Source organism: Panthera tigris, chromosome X, assembly GCF_018350195.1.
Source record: "Panthera tigris isolate Pti1 chromosome X, P.tigris_Pti1_mat1.1, whole genome shotgun sequence".
Lineage (NCBI taxonomy): Eukaryota > Metazoa > Chordata > Mammalia > Carnivora > Felidae > Panthera > Panthera tigris.
The window spans coordinates 82,653,569-82,662,618 of record NC_056677.1 but is presented as its reverse complement, the minus strand read 5'-3'; the positions used below and the strand labels follow the sequence as shown (position 1 = coordinate 82,662,618).

Sequence of the window (9,050 nt, the reverse complement as noted above, 5' to 3'; positions counted from 1 at the left end):
GTAAAACAGCCCAAGGAGAGGACTGTATAATCCTCATTTTCAGAGGAAGACACTGGGTCACAGAGGGGTCCTATGACTTGACCAAGGTCGCACAGCTAGTGGGTGTTGGGGTCTGGAAGAAAACCCATATTCTGATTCCAGAACCCATGCCCTTACCACTAGGCTAGACTCCTTGGATCTACCTGTTGGCTTTCTGCAATATTGAGAAAATCCCAAGGGCTACACAACCACATTCCCACACCCCTGAACCAAGGCTGGGCTGGGAGTGCCACCCAAAACACAGCACTCACCTGGAATTGCTGACAGGGGTGGCAGTGAAAGTCTGGGTGAAGGTACAGATACAAGGTACAATAAGTGAATGTGGTTGAATGTCACTTATATGTCAATGACACTTGGTGGGGGGAGAGGGAAAATAGGTTATGAACAGAACCCTGAGAATTTCTTTCCACTTCAACAACAAACAACAATACCCCGTTAGAGTTGCACATGCTTGACACACTCACACAGCATTCCCCAGTCAGGATCTTACATGATACTCATGCTGAAGGGGACAAAAGTTCCTGGGAATCGAGGTGTCAGGAATTGGGAGAGCAACAATAGGAGCGATCTGCCCTCAGTGACAGGAGTGTTACTATGTGCAGACTCTGTGACAGCCACTTCACAAGTTCATTTGATTCCATTTTCACAGCTGCCCAAGAGATGGATATTATTGGGTCCCTTCTGCAAATGAGGAAAATGAGAGGTTAGGTAATAGGCCCAGGTTTGAAAGGTAAGGATTTAGGGTGAGGGCCATCAAACCCCACAGCCTGTTTCCCTAACACCCTGGCACCCAAGGTAAGAATGAAAAACATGCAGGTGTTGGGCTGGGGGCCCACTGGATGGGTGCTGGTTGAAGGTTTGTCACCTGTGTGAACTCAGTCTGAGCTGGGCATGGGGAACGAGGCAGCCACAGGGGCAGGCGACCATCCGCAGAAGGAGTAGAGGGTCAAGTCCCAGGTCAGCATGAAGCTGAGGGTCTGCGGTCCCCTCTTATGATCACCGCCTTCCCTCCTGATGGCCCCAGTGCACCTGTGTCTGTCTCAGTCGGTTCCTTGCCTGAGGGATTATATTCGTTGTCGGGCTACCCATGGATCCTCTGAAGGACCGGTTTGGATGATGTGACATGTGTGGGGGTGGGGAGGGAACAGTGCATCTGAGAAGCCTCTCCATCTGTCTCCTCAAACACCTCTGCTCTCTGACTTCCATTCCTGCCTCAGGAAGTCCTCTGCTCCCTGGCAGTCTCCCACTTCTGGCCCCCTGACTCAGGGAACCCTGGTTTGTCTCAAGGAGGGCCCAGCTCCTGGCATTGGGTCAGAGGAACGGATGTCATGATGGCAGCCCCCTAGGACCTCAGCCCTCAGCATGGGCAGGAAAAGCCACCATGGCATCCTGGAATTGGAGGAGGGGACACATTTGGTTCAAGGAAAAGAGGGTCCCTCTCAGAACAAGGGAGGGAAGCACCATCTCAGCAGGGAGTAGGAAGGCCTGTCTCAGCATGAAGCCCTGGGGTTGAGGGCCCTTCTCAGTCCAAGGCACCAGCACCTGGCCCAAAGTGGTCACTCTGGTTCTGGAGAGGAGATGGAGCCCTGCTTCCTGGAACACACTCATGGGAAGGCATGTGTCTTAGTCTGCTCAGTCTGCTATAACAAAATACTGCCAAGTTGGTATCTGATAAATGACAGTAATTTTTTGCTATCCACTTTGTAGGCTGGAAAGTCTAGATCAAGTCACCAGCATGGTCGCTTTCTTGTGAGGGCCCTCTTCCTGGTTCATTCCTGGCATCGTTTTGCTGTGTCCTCACATGGTACAAGGTGTTAGGGATCTCTCTGGAGCCTTTTATATAATGGTACTCATTCCATTCAGGAAGGTTGCACCCTCATGACCTAAGCACCTCCCAAAAAAACACCTCTTGATACTGTCATCTTTGGGTGTCAGGATTTCAACAAATGAATGCAGTGAGGTGGGGGACACAAACAGTCAGAACATAGCAGTATGTTAGGGAAAGCTAAGTGCAGAAAGGTAAGAAACAGACCCCAGACCAGGGAAACAGGTAAGCAGGTCACAGGAAGGAAAGGAGACCTCTAAGCACAGGTGAAAGACAGAGAGAGTAGAGAAGGCAGGGCACATGGTCCTCCTCATAGCTGCTGCCTCCTGCAGATGGGCACTGTCAGGTAGCTCATGCTCCCAGGGGCAGAGGTCCCCAGGAAAGGTGTCACAGATTCTCTTCTAGCCACAGCTCCCTCACTTTGTCCAACTCTCAGGCTGACGTCTGCTGAGAAATATGGGGAGGAAGCTGGAAACGAGTCCCAGGGAAAGAGAGACATGTGGGCCCCTGCACCTCCAGCCCCCACTTTTCCACACAGGTACCTTCTCCTGCCTCCTGTCATCACTGATATACACTACCACCCACCGTCAACCCCAACTTTGATCTGCCTCCCTCTTCCCACCTCATTCTTGGAGAGCTTCAGGATCTTGACTGTGGGGACCATCTGTATAATGTCAGACAGGCCATCCAGCCTGTACAGTTTGTTGTTGCTCGAGTTCAAGGACAACAGCTTTTTGTGAGAAGGAGTTAGAGTCACAGTTACTATCTAGGGCCTCAGAAACAAGTCTTCCCTCCACACCATTCGTACCATCCTCTACCATAAAAACATCACTGGGCATAAGGCCTCACATCAGGGGGAACTCTTTTCAATGATCTTCAGGGTGGCAGCCATGCATTTTCTTCAATTCAGGATTATATCAATATCATGGCCCACCAAGTCTTCAACAATCTGAGAAGAGGCAATAGGAAGGCTGAGAGGGTTCCAGGGTCAGTACCAACCCCTCCCCACATTGTCATCCTTTAAGTATCCCTCCCAGGCAGATCCCTGCCCTAGCATTACTGCTGTCAACTGTACCTGGGTCAAAGCAGAGCCTCTGGAGGTCAAGAATTTGCTGGGAGACATCATAGTGTTTGTTCATGGTCAGCTGCAGAAAGAGATGGAGACAGCCACTGTGAGGCTCTGGTGGGGATAGGGAAATCGGGGGCTGGAGGAAGAAGAGGTAGGTCTGGGTGTGAACACACAATGGGCCTTGAGTCTGCATTACCTTTAGATGTTCCATTTCTTCTGGCTCCAACTCATACCACACAGAGTAGGATACAGCAGAATGACTGACAAAGAGATATCTACAGAAAGGAGGGGTGGGGTAAGCACTAGGAACTCTCATTCTAAAGAAGACAGCTAACCCCTGGCCTGTCCTCCTTCCCCAGGACTAGGTACAGGTAATGTCCTTGACACAAACCTTCTGGTTCTCCTCGTTACACATCTTTGAGATGACACCCTTCAATGCAGAGGCAGTGTCAGCATCCTGGACAAAGTTCTAGGCCTGTGTTTTCACATAGTGGAACTACAGGTGGCAGAAGCAACAGAAAAAGTGTTGGAGAACCAGCTCTCCCCCTTCCCTGTGCCCACTCCTCTGGCTTCACCATTCTCTTATACATCAAAAGGGGTGAAGGGTACACTGCAATGGCTCAGGATTGAAATCAGTAGCCATGTATTGTCATACTTTCTTCCATAGGGCATGTAAGGGGTAAAAGAGAGGATAGGAGAGAAGAGTGGCAACATGGAATTAAGACTAGAGAACAGATACTTTTCCAACCACCTACTGAGCTTGAAAAGAAAGTGCTAAAAAAAGGATCATTGACATAATTTCATATTTTGTACCAAATATGGATTTCTTTATTTTTATTGTTTTATTTATTTTTTTAGAGAGAGAGAAAGCATGCTCAAGTGGAGCAGGGGCAGAGAGAGGGGGACAGAGGATCCAAAGCTGGCTCTGTGCTGACAGCAGTAAGCCCGATGTAGGGTTTGAACTCGTGAACTGTGAAACCATGACCTGAGCCAAAGTTGGACACTCAACTGACATTAGCCACCCAGGTGCTCCCCCAAATAGGGATTTATTAAATGCCCTTTCTCTCCATTCAAACCTCTCCTTCCAAATAAACACTTAAGATATTAGACGTGATCTTCCTTTTATACATTTCCAGGAGATTCTATCTCGTGAAGACCCTGCTTGCCCCTCAGATAAAGTCTCCAGAGACTCGACCTCCATCTCCCGCACTCATCTTGAGCCAAACTGAGACATCCAGTGGAAAGTTGCTCCATCACCTTGGGTGCAGTTTTCACCTTTGCTTTTAGCCATCCTCTACTCTTATCCCTTTACATCATTTCTCTGAACCTACCCTTAGGTGACCGAGGCAGATAACTCCTAGAAGAAGGAAGAAAGAAAGAAAGAAAGAAAGAAAGAAAGAAAGAAAGAAAGAAAGAAAGGGACACATTACAAATCTCACCTGTTCCCAGCAAAATAATCTAGCACCTCTACACAAGACCATCACAGCTGCCCTGACCTGTCTCTCCTGCACATTCCATACGTCTTGCCAGAACTGTGATCTCGAACCCACTCTTATGGTTCCATCTTGCCCATTCACCTTCATTTATCTCCATAGAGTAATTCTTTCTTTCCATATGTCCACATTAGCATGGACAAAACTTTAATAATGCCACTGGCCCCTCCCATGGTACAGTTCGTTGGCCTAGTGGATGCTGTGGGGAAGTGGAGAGAAAGAAGAAATCCATGAGTTCTAAAAAAGATTTCTACACTTTTGCCCCACGGATACCAAGACTACCATTAAGATTGCTCAACCATTAATTAATGCCTACACTCTGTCATGTTGTAGGGAAAAAAAAAGATATAGTTAACTACAGGGTTATGTATTCCACTGGCTAGTACAGGTCAACCATGATGACTGATCACTTAACATTGTTAAAGAAGAGACAACAGGCCCCAAATGGAGTCACTAATGCTATAAGCGTGTGTCACCTAATTTCAGGTGATTACACCTAATACAGGTCACCTTATTTACTTAATACCTAACCTAATTGCAGTCTCAGCCTCTCTCAGGAATGTAATCTTAACTAGTTAGTCTGGCATCTCCTGGTCAGTACTAGTGAGGTAATCTGCTTAATAGGCCCCTGCCATCCCCCAAAAGGAAGGTCACCTTGTCTGAAACAATCCACTATTTGTTAGTAATTTCCTTGTCCTGTTGCTTTCTGCCTATAAAGGTCTTCCATTTTGACCAGCTCTTAGGAACTTCTTTCCATTTGCTAGACGGCATGCTGCCTAATTCATGGATTGTTGAATAAATCCAATAATATCTTTAAAATTTACTCACTTGAATTTATTTTTAACACTATCTTATTTGGGGTTGTACATAAGTATCATTCATTGCTGCTTCTCCCTCTTGTTCATGGATTCATGAAGATGAATGCCAGAAATGCCATGTTTATATCAGCTTTCATACTTCCTTGGGAAACACCCAGGTATCTAGGTCCTCTTTGAAAGGAATTATGTCTATCAACATACTCTGAAATCAGGAAGAACGGTATAAAAACAACAAAATTAAAACCAAATCAAGGTAGAAAACACATCAATGGCCTGAATAACAGAGAAAAGTCCTGTGATAACTTTTATGGGTAATGAAGAAATATCGTTGACTTTTTTCATCTAAAAAGAAATATAACAACAACATGCTTAAAGTTTGGAAACCTCCACTGTGGATCTGCTTCCTGGAAGATGAGAGGTAGGGAGCATCCTCAGCCCGGGAGAGAACAAGCACACAAAGAAGGGTTGGGCAGACGGTCCATTCTGAGATCTTAGTTCCTGCTCTGACATTTCCAGGCTGGGTGACCTGGCACAAGTTAATTACTGTCTATAACCCCCCTACTCCAACCTGAACTCTAAAGCAATAACAGAATCTACCCTGACTGTGTGGTGCTATGTTTCAAGGGTCAAAGGCAAGTTACCCACCTGGATGGAGAATTCTATAAACAAACAATTAGTCTGAAGAAATACCCAGCATTAAGCCTGGTGAGACAAAATGATGGAGGATCCTGAAAGAGAAAGGACAAGAGTTGAAGGTGTCGTAGAAAATAATAACAACATATGTTCAATTGGTCCCAGATAAAAAGGAAAGGCAACAGTACAGAAGATATATTTAAATAAATGATAGTTGGGAAGTTTAAAAAGTGACCAAAGACATCAAGTCACAGATTCACAAAGCTCTGTGTTTGTCAAGCCTACAGGGGTATGAGGAAAACCAAACCTAGGCCTTATTGATTATCTCAAAAGAAAGGAAAGGAAAAGGAAATTAGAGCAGAAATAAATGTAATAAAAATAAATATAAAGCAAATATTAGGATGACATGTTTAAGCCAAATTATGTATGTTAATGCCATTACATGTAGGCAGATGAAATATTCCAAATCGAAAGGCAAACATCGGGCTAGATAAAAATTCCGTCAAATGCACCTTAAAAGAGACACATGTAAAGTTTATTGATACAGAAAATTAGGGGAAATGTCAACTTAAACATTAACCAACAGAAATCTAGTATACCCATCTTAACTGGGTATGCTACTATACCCATCTTAATTGGTCTTTTTGTCCCTCCTGCTACAAAGCTCCGAAAATTCTTGGAATATTCTATGTTGAAAATGATAAATCTGTCTTTTTTATGTTAGTGAGATGACTTTTGGAAAACACCTAAGGTTGGGGGTTGGTTGCCAGAAGAACCCACCAAGAGATTAGAGGGTTAGAACTTTCAGTCCTACTTCCCTGACCTCTAGGGAAGACAAGGGGCTGGAGACTGAGTCCAATCACCGATGGCCAATAATTTAATCCTGACCATGTAATTAAGCCTCCATGAAACACCCCAAAGGACCAGGTTCAGAGATTCCAGGTTGGTAAACCGGAATGCCTCCATGTGCCACTGTGTCGTGCCCCAAACCTCACGGGGACAGAAGCCTCTGCGTTTGGGACCTCACCCCATGTATCCCTTCATCTGGCTGTCGATTCCTATTCTTTAATATCCTTTGTAATAAACCAGTGATGTAGTGAATAAACAAGTTTCCCGAGTTCTGTAAGCCACTCTAGCTAATTAATCGAACCCAAGGAAGGGGTTGTGGGAATCTCTGACTTATAGCCAGAGTGTCAGAAGCACAGGTAACAACTTGGACTCGAGATTAGCATCTAAAGTAGAGGGCAGTCTTGTGGGACTGAGCCCTTAACCTGTGGAATCTGATGCCATCTCCAGGCAGATGGTGTCAGAATTGAGTTACCTTATAGGACACCCAGCTTGTGTAGGAGACTTGCTTGAATATGTGTGGGGGGAAACCCACACATTGGAATTGGGTACAGTATATTAACACCTAAAACTGACAGAAGTAAATGGAAAAATGGACAAATCCACTATCACAACTGGAAATTTTAACACATCTCACTGAGTGATAGCGAAAACAGGGAAACAAAAATTCAGTTAGATGAATTAGATTTAAACAATGTTAGTAACAAGTGCTTGCTTCAGCAGCACATATAATAAAATTGAAACGATACAGAGAAGATTAGCATGGCCCCTGAACAAGGATGACACTCAAATTTGGGAAGCATTCTGTATATATTTTTTTAATGTTATTAACCAATTTATTTACTTAACTGACATGAAACATGGCAGAATAAGTCACATGCTGGGCCATAAAGGAAGCCTTGGGAAACTTCCAAGAGCATAATGCAATCTAGCCTGAGTGGTTGGTGTGAAGATTCAAGGGTAATGTTGGGTTCTCTGCCGCTCTCCTACCTTTACATCAATCGCAAGAACATTAATCTCCAACAACCCCCTGGCTCCAAAAGACCCTCTCCACATACCAAACCCTGGACCTAAGAGGAGCACATGACTCTGGCCTTTACCCTCAACTAGATGTCTTAAAATATACCTGAGATGTGCTGTAATCAGGCACAGTGAGACGGCAGACATGGAGCCAATGTCCTTGAAAGAAGAGTTTATTACCTACAGGTCCCAAGAGGAGGGGACATACAATAACACTCAGGGTCACACGAGGAAACTCCTGGTGGAGCTGTCAGGTGGCAGAGAGAATGAGGGGAAAACATGAACCAGAGTCTTTATTCTGGTTTTATGGAAACGAACGGGAGAAGCAAGATCAGTATGCTGAGTAAAACTTTGGATTGAAAAGTTGGAATAATTTTGGTGGGCTCTGAGTGATAAGGGTAGCCCCTAGTTGTCCAGTGTCTGGACTTGGGGTGATTTAGGGAAAGGAGAATATTGGACTGGGGTGTGAGAGTTTGATAAAGGAGGTGGCTGGGGGTGTGGGCTCTGGATTTGCTGGTTTACATATCAAAATCATGTTCATAGGCAAGTTGACTGCTAGCTCAAGGAATTAGCTCACCCTAGGAGACCCAGTTCCTCACCAGGTCCACAGGCTCTTGTGGTATCAAACCATCAGAAAATATAGTTAATAGAAAACATGATGAATACACCGAGGGTAAGATTTCACCTCAGTCATAACCATAGCCATAGGAGGAGAGGTTTTCCATGTAGAACTAGGATAGGTGTATCATGGCCCATTGGGGTCATGTCCTCAGAAGAAAGGAAAACACTCAGCCTGGGCACTTGCCACCTCCCATCTAAAGGGGGATTACTGGGTTCCTGTTGGATGGAGTTGGAGAGGGGGACCAGAACCCTCCTGGCCTGTGTGGTCCTGAGACTGAGGACCAGCACTGACCAACCCACCCATGGAGTGACCTGCAGGCAGTGACCCATCACCAATGTATTCACAGGGCACTTATGAGGGTCTGAGGCTGGAGGTTTGGAGAAGATCCAGGAGGGCTGCTGAGGAAGGCAAGAGCAGACCCCAAACCACTTTGTCAGGGCCACACAAACAAGATGGAGTCCTGATAGGAAAACCCTTCCCCAGGGGCATAAGGAAGAGATCGCTGGCAGCCAGAAACACACACATGCACACACACACACACACACACACACACACACACACCTTCCAGTTCTTACTTCCTCCTGAGTTTTGTGACCAGCCTAATGCCCCAGGAGCTATTTCCAACTGCACCACTCTTACACAGGAGGCCAACCAGAGTCCAGGAAGCCTAAGACCCAAGTACTTG

The 9,050-nt window shown here is 45.7% G+C and overlaps 1 non-coding gene and 1 pseudogene across 1 annotated transcript; one reads left to right on the top strand and one right to left on the bottom strand.

Moving 5' to 3' along the window:
• Window positions 1–2,174: 2,174 nt before the first annotated feature.
• On the bottom strand, window positions 2,175–3,605 carry LOC122235278 (annotated as a pseudogene).
• A 3,825-nt stretch (window positions 3,606–7,430) lies between these two features.
• Window positions 7,431–7,537, top strand: LOC122235659. The gene has a single exon (XR_006213685.1). It is a non-coding gene; the product is annotated as a U6 spliceosomal RNA (small nuclear RNA).
• The last annotated feature ends 1,513 nt before the right edge of the window (window positions 7,538–9,050 follow it).